We start from the raw sequence: 12,538 nt of genomic DNA, 5'->3' as shown, positions 1-12,538 counted from the left end.
TAACAATTTCGAATGCGTTATAACTCAATTACTTAGAATTTGGCCTTATGACATTTGATATGTTTTAGCTGCATTATATCCAGATAACGTGCCTGATCAAACAGTTGGAACCTATTCACGTAAAGTTGCTCTAGACCAAGGTATTTCAGTTTTTCTTTTGTAAAAACGAATTAACTAATACGCCCTTTTATTTAAGTCAGCTCAAAACAAAATACCTTGAGTACGAAAAATTCTGCTGTTAAGTATAACATTTTTATAATAATAATTCATATTAGTAAAACTTATTCTCAAAAAAGGTTGGTTATTTTATTATATTTGATGTTATCTTTCACGGGGTCATCTCTGTTTACAGGTCTAAATGACACTTAAAATAAAAGGGCGAATAAATCGTATTAAAATGAACATAGCCATTTATGTTTTTTAGTGGAACTGTATTTCAGTTAGTAGCATAGATATAAGATTGCAGTAATTGTATAACATCAATAGTTTTCGATTTTTTTAGGGTAGGTGCACTTACCCCGTCGGCGCACTTGCCCCGACTGACCTTAACGATTGCACTTCAGTTTTTATGCGAGTTACCGCAGATTTAATTCTCTTAATTAGATGAAAAAGCAAAAAATACATGATGATACAATGTTGCTAGTATAAGATGTTAACAAATTTAAAATTCGAATGCCTTATAACTCTCACAAAAATCCATAAACACCAGTTCTTATACCTGGCAACCCAGACTATCAGCCGCGTAACGAACTACACGGGGCGGCAAATCGGTACATGTTTCCATTTTAATCTTCATTAAACTAGTATTAGAAATCCGCTGCATTTATTCACGGGTAACAGACGCTGTCGCGGACTCTGCATACTTTGATTTGTAATAAATGACATGAGAAATGTGAACACGGAACATAAGGTTATGTGTGTGACAAAATATTTTTTTTATACTCATATTTAATTTTAGAAATAAGTTTTCGCCTTAGCAACTAAAATTTAAGAGTGTTTAGGGTTCAGTGATTGCCTGTATCGTTTCTACAGGCCGGCATAATTGTATCGATTGGCGAGAGATAATGTTCATCTATCATTAGTAGATATTATATAGATCTCACTCCGTTTACCATCAGGTGCAGTGTAGTCACCTTATCAAGCTTATATAAAAAAATAAGTTTTATATTATCATTCCTGACTCAAACGACAATCCAAATCAAAGGATAGTTGTTATTGTTATTGCAAATGAGAATAGTTGTTATGATACGATGTTTTAAGGTTGATATTGAGGTTACAATACATTGAACCCTTCTGAGTCATAAGTGCGGTGACAATTTTGGTAGTGATGACTCCATAAACGTCTTAAAATGGATCTGGAGTACGCATTTTCTTTACACAAGCACATGTTTGAGTCAAAATGTTATTAACTCCACCAATATCGAGACAAAGTTATTGAAACGTACAGAAATCCGAAATATCCTCGGGCAATACTCGGGCACTTGCCGGGGTAATAGATAGCGTACCGAGCGAAAGAGATAGTTATACACCACACACCTGAGTGTGAAAGGGACGCATTCATATGAAGTCATAAATATCGCACAGCTGGATTCTCAACCGATACTTTTTTCTCCAAAAACGAGGATCTTACATCGTTTACGGCTTGGGACAGTCGCGCGCGCAAGTGCACTTCCGAGAAATTATTCTTTTATTTTTATAAATGTCATTGCCTCTGCTTTTGTCGTTTGTGGGGCAAAAAAAAAGTTGACAGATGTTGATTGTCTCATTTAGTAAATTTTGCATTATATTTTTAGTGACGTTGCACAGCTTCTTACGTCTGTAATGAATTTTGAGCAAGAAGATAAATTGTCCAATAGTTTAAGCAGTTTGGAGGCAATTAATGGACAAGTAGGTAAACTTATTTAAATTATGATATAACTACATTTATAAAATATAGCTATATAATTAGAAAAAAATACAGGAGGTAATCTAATCCCCATTTCGAAATTGACGGCTTAAGAATTTGAAAATGATCGCTAAGGGTTCAAAAATGGTAGCCGAACAATTTCTCCTTTAGCCAATTGTTAGAGATTTATTCAGGAGTAATTACCAATAAATAATTTACTGTAGTCTCTGAACCTTTTGATCGGTTAGCGGTAACAAAACAACAACGTATAACAACAATGACTCTTATTAGTCATGTTCACGATATTAATGCAAACTATAAATATCTAATAAAAATATGTCTTACTAGTTTTTGCCAGCGACTAGACCCGCGTAAAAAGATCTTCCGGGTAAAAAGTAGCCTATAGCACCCAGGAGTAATATAGCTTTCCATTAGAGAAAAAAATATCAAAATCAGTTCAATAGTTCTAGAAATTAGCCCTTACAAACCAACAAACTTTCCTCTTTACCCATTAGTATAGATTAGTATTTCTTCAAGTCCTGTAGGATATCTCCATCCCACCTGACGTTAGCAATTAGCAAACAACATGTATTTAAAATAATCATGTCTGTCGCAGACATGTGTTTTTCAATCGGTACCATTATTGCAATTGCTAGATGGCTGTGTTTATGTTAGTTTATTTAATTCTAGTTTATGTATAACATTCTATCTGAAGGAAATACGAGATAGTTGTATGTGGGAATCTAAAGTTGCTTAGGTGAAAATATGTCAAAAAGCTTGTGTCATTAGTTAGGTTTCGGATTGCGTGAAGTGATTTTAGAAGAACTTTTTTTGAAAGATGTTTTTTTTCAATAAACCATCTCAATCTTCAATTCGATTCCGAGAATGAACAAATGACAATAACTGATTTCTAAACATGTAAAAAAAAATATTCTTATTGATCCATTTTTCTTATAGATCGAAAAAACCGATTATTGAAAATGACAGAGAATTTGATGCACATAATCACAATTATTTCCCAACTCTGGATCTAGGAGGGGGGCAAGTCAGGTCCATGCCCCGGGTGGCGAATTCAGAGGGCGGCAAACTGAAACTTGGCAGAGGATTATACAACTCATCATTAACGCAACTTTTTTCCACGGAGCGCGAAATGATGATGGTCACAAAGATAAAAATATAAGTGGACGAGGGAAGCATTTTCCAGATTTTGCTTCGCCTAAAAAAAATTTTCAAATAGAACGGATTACACTAATTAAGTTAATAATAACAACATATTATATAACTACAGTAAAATATTAAACAGATCAATAATGTCCTTAATAACTACATAAAATATACGGTATCATGAGTTAATATAATAGTGCAAACATTCATACTGGATCACGTTCCAATCAGCCAATAACACGTCAAGATGGTGCGCTGTTATTGCCATCATAATTCCATCAATTTACACGTACAAAACCCAACGCAGACCCTTTTCTCGCCGCCAGTACACTTAGAGCAGGCTAATAAATCCAAATAGGCTTTATTGGGAACCCTACAGAGGCATCCGACACCGTTGCTGTATGGTTATAGTATGTTTTATTAATTATATCTGGGGCCTCATCGATTACTCATAGCATTATCGGGTTAAGCAGTTATTTGTCATACTCTTTTTAGGGTCCCGCTTAACGGAGCACTTATTAAATTGTAATCCTTAAGGGACGTTTTTTAATAACGTTGGAATTTCTAAATCTGTTTAATTACTATGGATTTTTTATCAAACGTAGGTAATAGGTTACTTGATATTTTCATACGAGCACGGCAAAGTGACATTGCATTTGATGGTAAGTGGAGTGGAGTCCAATAGAATGTCGACTGATGATTAACCCTCGACAGTCACCACAATTATGCCGGCATGTTTGGACGTATACACAAACTGTACGCAACACAATTTCAAGGGACACTATGGCGGGTTTTAACACCTTGTGTACGGTGGTTGCTATCCGGGCGGATATAAAATACTGCCAACATAAAGCAATAAAAATATTATTGTCAACCAGATTTCTTCATGATTAGTTCTCGCTGAGTTTGAAATTGGTGCGCTGTCTTCATTGAGGCAGGTTCAGGGTATAAATTTAAAGCCATTTAACGTATTTTGTTCTGAACAAAATATTCCGAACCGCATTATTAAGTTATAAAATATTTTGGCCCACGAGTTTCTTTATATTGAGTGTAAAAGCAATTAGGCGGGCCGGCATAATTGTTCCGATCAATATCCCTTGCTGTACATTGCGTTCACTTCACATAACGAGTCACTATGTAGTGCTATAACCCAAATATCTCCTATATTACATAATGTTATACACATACATAATGCTAAGTCAATACAATTTGACGCCTTTTCCTTTACAGTAAGCGTAAAACCCAAAAGCACCCTGGACATACCTTTTTTATTGCGTCGATTAACATAAATTCCTTTGCCGGTCCCGTGACACTTCGCTCTTATCAATAGCTGTTTTTTTAAGTTATCCTTAATAAAACTGATCGCTTATTTTTAAACCTGTTCGTGTGAGAATCAAAAGCTATTTCGTAGGAACAGTCGGTTTTTATGTTTGTCGATAGGGTTTATTTACTTGAGTATATTTTATAGTTATAGCCTTCTATCTCGGGACGTCTGTGATGTACTGGTTGACTCGCTTTCACTGTTGCCAGATGTCTGTTTTGAATACCCCCAAAAGTTGTTAATAAACCTCCAAAATATAGGGTTTCGAAAAAAACCCAAAGAACTAAACAAAAACTCAAATTTTCTGTCTAAAAATATAGTACATTTTTGCATTATGAATCTGATTTTTTTTACTTTTTTTTGGGGATTTTCAATATCTGGCAACTATGCTCGCTGCACAACAATAGGATTGTTCATGTTTTACGGCATTTTGGAGCACTTAACTGAACATAGAAAGTGCAATGCAGTTCACCTGTAAAGCAAAAGTCGTTTATGAAGTTGACTTTTCAACAGTCTACTTAATGATGGCAAATATTAAGTCCATTAATTCATGTCCATTTTACTGGTGTTATAAATAAATAAGAGAGTTCTACTCATTCAAAAATGGCCTTCATTACCAATTTGTTCTCTCAAGCAAATCATGTTAGAAAAGTCCAAAGTATTGGTGTCTATGTCTATGGTGTCGAATGTAGAACCTTCCCATCCACCCTTACATGCTATAAATTTATACTATAATCCCATAAGGGTAGGCAGAAGCCATTGATCGCGAAATGCTACGATCTTGACACACCTCTCTCCTTTTCTACATTAATAGTTCGTATATTTTCGCACGTTAAGAGTACTTTTGACCTGATTTATGTAGTTATGTTCTCATACAAACTCAATGGAAATGGCCATTCTCAGCTTCTCAACAGGAATATATAGTTACAGTAATAAATTCGTAAACAATCCCACGATACTTGCTGGAGGCGCGTCGATCAGCAAATTCGCAGGTGCACGCTCGACGACTAAGCACGGTTAATGAGAAAATATGCAACTTACAAATTCGTACCTAATATAGTTTTTATTATGGCATACAATGACACTTATCCTTATGGTAATAACGAAGTACTCCAAATAAAACTCGCGGATTTCATCGCAGTTTTTGTATTATAATTTACTCCTGAGATTTCGAAGATTGCAGCCTTCGTGGTCACGGGAAGGACCGCAATAGTGTTATTTCAATGTCTAACATTCGCGTTAACTTAAGAAATCATAATGTACTCCAAAAGTAAGAAGAAGTTACTGCCTTCAAAACCACTAAAAATAAAAAAATAATTTAACATTAACTATGTACTGGTTACGAATTGGAGTCAATGACTATTTAAAATTGCTAACTAAGCTAGATTAATACATGAACAGTACGAAAACAATGTTTAATTTTCATCAAGCACCGACTCCAAAATTGGTAACCAGTATATAGGTAACGTTTGTGATATTTCTTTTGGCTTCGGTCTTTTGCCTGATGAAATGCTGTATTCATGGAAACATTCATCATAATTCAGAGTCACGAGCCTTAATAATGAGGGACCGTCTTGAGAGAGATATATGTAATGTTTATTTTCTGGTTCTTGAAGTCGGTTGAATTGTTTATTATGTACTAGCGACCCGCCCCGGCTTCGCACGGGTGCAATATTTCTCCACTATTTAATGGATGTTATTATACATATAAACCTTCCTCTTGAATCACTCTATCTATTAAAAAAAACCGCATCAAAATCCGTTGCGTAGTTTTAAAGATTTAAGCATACATAGATAGGGACAGAGAAAGCGAATTTGTTTTGTATTATGTAGTGATTTAGAGATTATATCGAAGAAAAATTTGCGTCCCTCTACGGATCACTGTCACCAGAATACCAGCACATGTGGCGATGGCGAAGGGTCTATATAACATTCCTGTCGTCTTCCCTTTACTTATGTAGAATCTAATTATAATTAGAACGATTTGGAGACCGCATTTATGCATATAGTACCTACGTATCTATATATCGTATATGTTGAGTTGGGTTTCCTTTGGAAAATTTCACCTTTCGCTGATATGTGATTAATTTGGTCATACATCCAATTTTTTTATTTTTTTGTTTTGCTTTGTATGATGAGACGAGCTTGCCGTTCGCCTTATGGTAAGCGATACGACCGCCCATCACATCCCATCACAGAAACACCATCCAACACCATGAATAACAAAGTATTGTTTGGTATTCCACTGCGCTTGCCATCCCAAGACATAAGATGTTGAGTCTTATAATGTCCAGTAGTTACACTGGCTACAATGTCCTACAAACCTAAACACAACAGTGCTACACACTGCTGCTTAGCGGCAGAAATAGGCATTGCGGTGGTACCTACCCAGACGGACTCTCACATGAGATCTACCACCAGTATACGTTTCGTCTATAAAATATAGGTATACGTTTCCATGCCAAGGATTTATAAATCGAGCATGTGCAGTGTGCGCCTCATTACCTCTACTTGCTACCTCTTTCTAACCTCGTTTAATTTTTTAAGTTAATCCGCGCCTATGCATTGATAAGGAGCCTCCTGTCACTTCTAATTTTCTTTATATGTCGTCTTTTTAGCTTAGTGAAGATAGAGCCTACCACAAAATTAATTCGTAAGGAATTAGTATTTTTTCCCTAAATATCAAAGCGGCAGACCAAAGAAGAGATGGCGGGACGATCTTGATTCATTTAAAAATAACTGGTTCACTATAGGGCAGGATCGTGATTCAAAGAAAGATCTTGGGAAGGCCTTTGCCCAACATTGGGACATTATAGGCTGATACGATACGATACGAAATCTCAATCTACCGTGGAATAGTAAAACATCAATGTAAAATACTTCATATTTTTTATTATGATATGCACGTTTCCAATGCGAATATTAGCATATTTTGTGTAAATATATTATTTTTGTATTAATATCTAAGGACGTTGTGACATCTTGACATACGGATATCACTACATAGTATAAAACAAATTTGCTTTCTCTGTCCCTATATGTGCTTAAATCTTTAAAACTACGCAACGGATTTTGATGCGGTTTTTTTTAATAGATAGAGTGATTCAAGAGGAAGATTTATATGTATAATAACATCCATTAAATAGTGGAGAAATACTGTTATTTTGTTATGTTACACCCGTGCAAGCCAGAGCGGGCCGCTATGTTTTTGTATACAACGTCCACAGTTTTTCTGTAGTGTATTTAGTATCAGCATTGCACCCGTGCGAAGCCGGGGCGGGTCGCTAGTTTCAAATAAGACAGCAACTTATTACCAATTGATAATAAATTTTGGAGCAAATGTTGGCCCTGATGTCCGGTCTATAACTAAATTTATTACTCCTTGAATCTAATGGTTATAATAGAGACTAATAGCACACGATAATTGCATTATATTGTACTGCAAAATAAATCCAAAAAATATTACATATTGGAATAAAAATGCTTCTTTAATCGTTCTACATTCAGAAAACGTTATTCCACGTTTCAAAAACGATAAAAATACGAAACGCAACGACAGAGCAATAACAATATATCATAAAACTGACCGCAAACACATTTTTAACACAACGTATATAAATGCAAAAGTCGTTGTTAAATATATCAAAGTGGGGCGCATCCTTCATGGTAAGTTTCTTAAAGGCGTCTTTAATGTTGACTCATATTGTTATTTCATTATAAATGCACGAAATGTCTTAATTAAATGATCGAAACGGGCATAATAATTCAGAAAAAATACACAGCCTCCAACTCCGGTTCTCTTATCACCCGTCCTCGTCGCATGCGCAGCGATACATTCGCGGTCTCTTTCTGTTCCAGACGAACTTGTAAATTGTTCTTTTTACGTTACGCCTGGTGCTAAACGACGTAAGTGTGTAAGTGATTGTGAATTTTGAGCTTTATTACAATGAGTTAGAGTCGAGAGTTATTTCAAACGTATATAGTTGAACCTTTTAAGGAATTAAAAAGATGATCAAGTTATCTCGCTCGGACAAAACAAAATACACCACAAGTCCTTTGAGCTTTCGAGTTTAGTTGCTTTACCGCGATTGCTTTTTGTATCCCTGTCCTTTTTCTCGGATCATTTCATTCGTATAAACATGTTTGATTTTAAAAAAGTATTGCGCGTACGATGCTGTGTGCACTTGATATTTGATATTTGTAATGGGAACTACTATATACAAAACATTAGGTATCATCTTGAATTGGAGTTATATTCCTTATTTATAAACATATCCATGGTTAATGATTTCTTATGTTTACGCGAATGTTAAGCATTAAACTATTTTTTGGTTTTATCGCGGTTTTAATTTTAGTTTTCTCCCGACGTTTCGAAGACTTAGCTGAATTAAAAAAATAGTTTAATTTCAATATCCATGGTTCCCATTTATTAAACATAGTTTTTGGTTTAACACGTTCACGCAGGCAGGCAGATGCGGTTGCGGAATTTGTTTTATAATATATTTTTTAGAACTATTTAAGAGGAAGATTTCGATCAAACATGATTGTTGCGTAACTTTAACCGTTTTATCAGCCCACGCAACGGAACCTCTCAAAAGGAATAAATTTTCACCATTTTTGAAACATTTTCCTTTGATGCTCCGCCCCTATTGGTTAAAGTATAGTGTTATATAGCCTATACCATTCCTCGATAAAGGAGCTATCCAACACAAAAATATTTTTTAAATTTGAACCAGTAGTTCCTGAGATTAGCGCGTTCAAACAAACAAACAAACTCTTCAGCTTTATATAATAGTATACACCACACTTTGTTTTAATTCATAATAAATATTAAACTGAATTGCATTATAGGTTAAAATATATTTTATATATTTTTACTTTATTTTTTTGTAATTTCATAAATTATAAATTCAAGTTATTAATATCATATAATAACATTTAGGAATTAGCTTAATCTAAAAGTTAAAGTGTAGAAGAATCCAATCATGGTAAGTAACATCAATCATCAACAAATATCGTGTCATTTTAGTCTTGTCATCCTAGTACTGAATTTGTTGGTCCTAATAGTGAAGTGTAGTTAAAAATTATAAATTAGATTTTTTCGTCAGTCGCTAGAATTATGTCAGATTGCCTTCGTGTTCTTTATAGCTGCAACTTCTTAATTCAAATTATATTTTAATTGTTACACTACCTTTAACTCGAGATTTCAGCCATAACTAGGTATATCTAGTTATTATGTTGTATCAGAAGATATCAATAGAGAATAGATTTTTTAATATCGGTTTACCACATTAACTCATATTATTCTATTTTATATACATGCTCATTTTAACATTGCGTTACTAAATGAAACCACATACCTACTGGTCTATTTGAAAATAACACTTTACAATAAGTTACTTGAGCCGCAGAATGTAGAATAAAAAAGTGTAAATTTAGAACAAAATAAATATCAATAAAAAGTAATTTTAATTTTACGCACTCTAATTCCATTACTAAAGAGAAGTCGTCGCAGCGGCAACATCATACTTTCAGACAGAAATACATTTACGCACACGCCATATTCGCATTAAACTACAAAATTATAGAAAAATCAGAAAACTAAAACCAGGATTTCTGGTGAAAATATTCGTTATTCATGGATGATTTCTGGCACAATGTTAGCAAATGTGAAAACGAGTATGTGGTTACATTTAGTAACGCAATGTCAAAATGACCTTGTATATTTATGTAATATTAATTTGTATCTAATATACCTACGTATTTATTATTAATTGTCTTATATCATGTTACTAGCTGTGCCCGCGGCATCATTCGCTTGGGAATCAGTGTGTCACAAACTTTTTCCCGCATAAATCGCGACCCCGAGGGAATATTACGATAAAAAGTAACACCTAAACCTTCATCAAGAATTGCACTATCTTTTAGTAAAAACCGTACAAAAATACATTCAGTAGATTTTGACAAAATCAATCACATACAGACAGACAGCTTTTGGGGATTTTGTTTTATAATATGTATAGATGTGTGTTATTTTTTATCTTCAAATATCGCGTTAATCTAATGCACCTACCGTTTTTATCTCTGAATCCTAACACTGACTGAGAGAGAATGTCTGCCATTAATTCCGCTGATATAATTGTACATAAACTGCAAATAAATTTGCAGTACTCTGCTGCAAATGCCCTTAAACTCAATATTATATTATTACCAGCAGGTCTAGTGCGTATTGTCTCTCGTTTCATGCAACTAATGCATGATTCATGCGGGAGCTATCGCCGGTGACACGATTTCACGCGTGCTGCCGACACGTGCATTCTTTTGTAAGACAGCTTCGTCTGTCGCCAGGGCCCTCTGTATGACAGTATAAACGCGTAACGCAGCTGTGTCATGTTATCTTCGTGAAATGTGCTTACAATGGTATTCTGTATGCCAAATCCTATAGTCCTAAACGTGACGCGTTGCGTTACGTGCTTGTTACGCACTATCAAAGTAACGTGTGGCATAGAGAATAACGGCCCAGGCATAGGTTATACCTATGTTGCTTCGGGTTTTTTAATCTCTATTTAAATAGCTTCGTCGTAATTCCAGGATCATGTCGCTCCGTTCGCCTTTACCAATGTTCGCTCACTTCTCGATTTCGATTTTTGTATTTAGCCCTTTCTGACAAAGGAATTGGCAAAAACTATTTATAATCACATTGAAATTTTAATGTTTAGCCCTTTCCGACGCAGGTACCGACAAAATATTTATACTATCCTCATTAAAACCCAAAGTATGAGGTCTACTCCGCACACTCCGACAAAACATGATGTGCATCTTCGCTTACTCCACAGTCGGAATATTCGAATGTTAGAGTTGGGATATGTTATTTTTTATATTAGAAAGAAAGAAGAAAGAAAGCATATTTATTTGGCCATTGTCTTTGGACCAGATGGCTGAAAGTAATAGGTACACACGGCACTACAGGAATATGTGGTAAAATTGGTAAATACATAAAATTTTTAAGAAAAAATACTTAAAAACGGTACTTAGGTATATTAGTTTATAGCGTTATAATTATGTATGTTCCTTAATTTATCTTTTTGGTTATACACTATACATATCTATTCCTTGTGTGTGGGGTCAGTTAAAGATGGTTATTTCAGCAAGCTATGAAATATAATTAGTCCATCGCAATCAGTGAATGTAAAACTTCAAAAATTTATATTTAAGATCAATAATTTTCTTTTAAAACAAGACAAAACTTACTTATTATACAGGGTCACTCTGACATCGCGTTAATAAATGAGGGGACTGACTGACTGGACCGGGGAGGGCTCCGGTCCAGTCAGTCAGTCGGTCAGTCCCCCCCCCGTGACCATGAAATCTGCAAAGTCTTCGAAACGTCGGGAGAAAAGTAAAGTATTAAAACCGCGATAAAATCCGTAAAATAGTTTAATTTAAATGTCTAACATTCGCCTAAACATAAGAAATCATTAATAACTCATTATAAAATAACCCTGAATAACAAGTACAGACGTAACTTCACCACATACCACATAAACCCATATTTACAATGCTGAGAAATAGTGCAGCTCCTGTATACCCAAGGAATTTTTGTAAGTTCTTCCCAGAAGGTGCATTGCTTGAGACGTCATCGTCCTGTCAACCCAGAACAAACATTTACACTCTAGTCACCACCGCAAACACACTGCCGTGATGAGTATTTGTCGTCCACTTCACAGTTAGATAATTATTTAGTCCGTGTACGAGTTATATTTCAGATTGAAAAGGCGTTGGTTTCGTTATGACTAGTTCAATGTATTTTTGTTTGAAGTAAATCTGCGCTATATATAATCCTATTGCAATAACTTTAAAAAATATTAGTTAAGATTGAAAGTGCTTTGATTTTTGCTATGAATTTAGTTCAATGTATTTTTGTTTGAAGTAAATCTGCGCTATATGCAATCCTATTTCTAAAACGTTAAAGAAATGACTCCAAATTGGATTCAACCAAATTGTTTACTAAAACTATGACTCTGGATTTCAGAAAAAGTAGTTAACGTTTAGCTTTTCGAAATATTATAAGCTAAATTCCTCTGCATTATAGATAACTAAATATAAATTGAAAATAAAACTATTTTACAGATATTATCATGGTTTTTTATATTATAATTTTCTCTCGA

This window comes from Manduca sexta, chromosome 3 (genome assembly GCF_014839805.1).
Source record: "Manduca sexta isolate Smith_Timp_Sample1 chromosome 3, JHU_Msex_v1.0, whole genome shotgun sequence".
Taxonomy (NCBI): Eukaryota; Metazoa; Arthropoda; class Insecta; order Lepidoptera; family Sphingidae; genus Manduca; species Manduca sexta.
Note: the sequence above shows the minus strand (reverse complement) of the source record.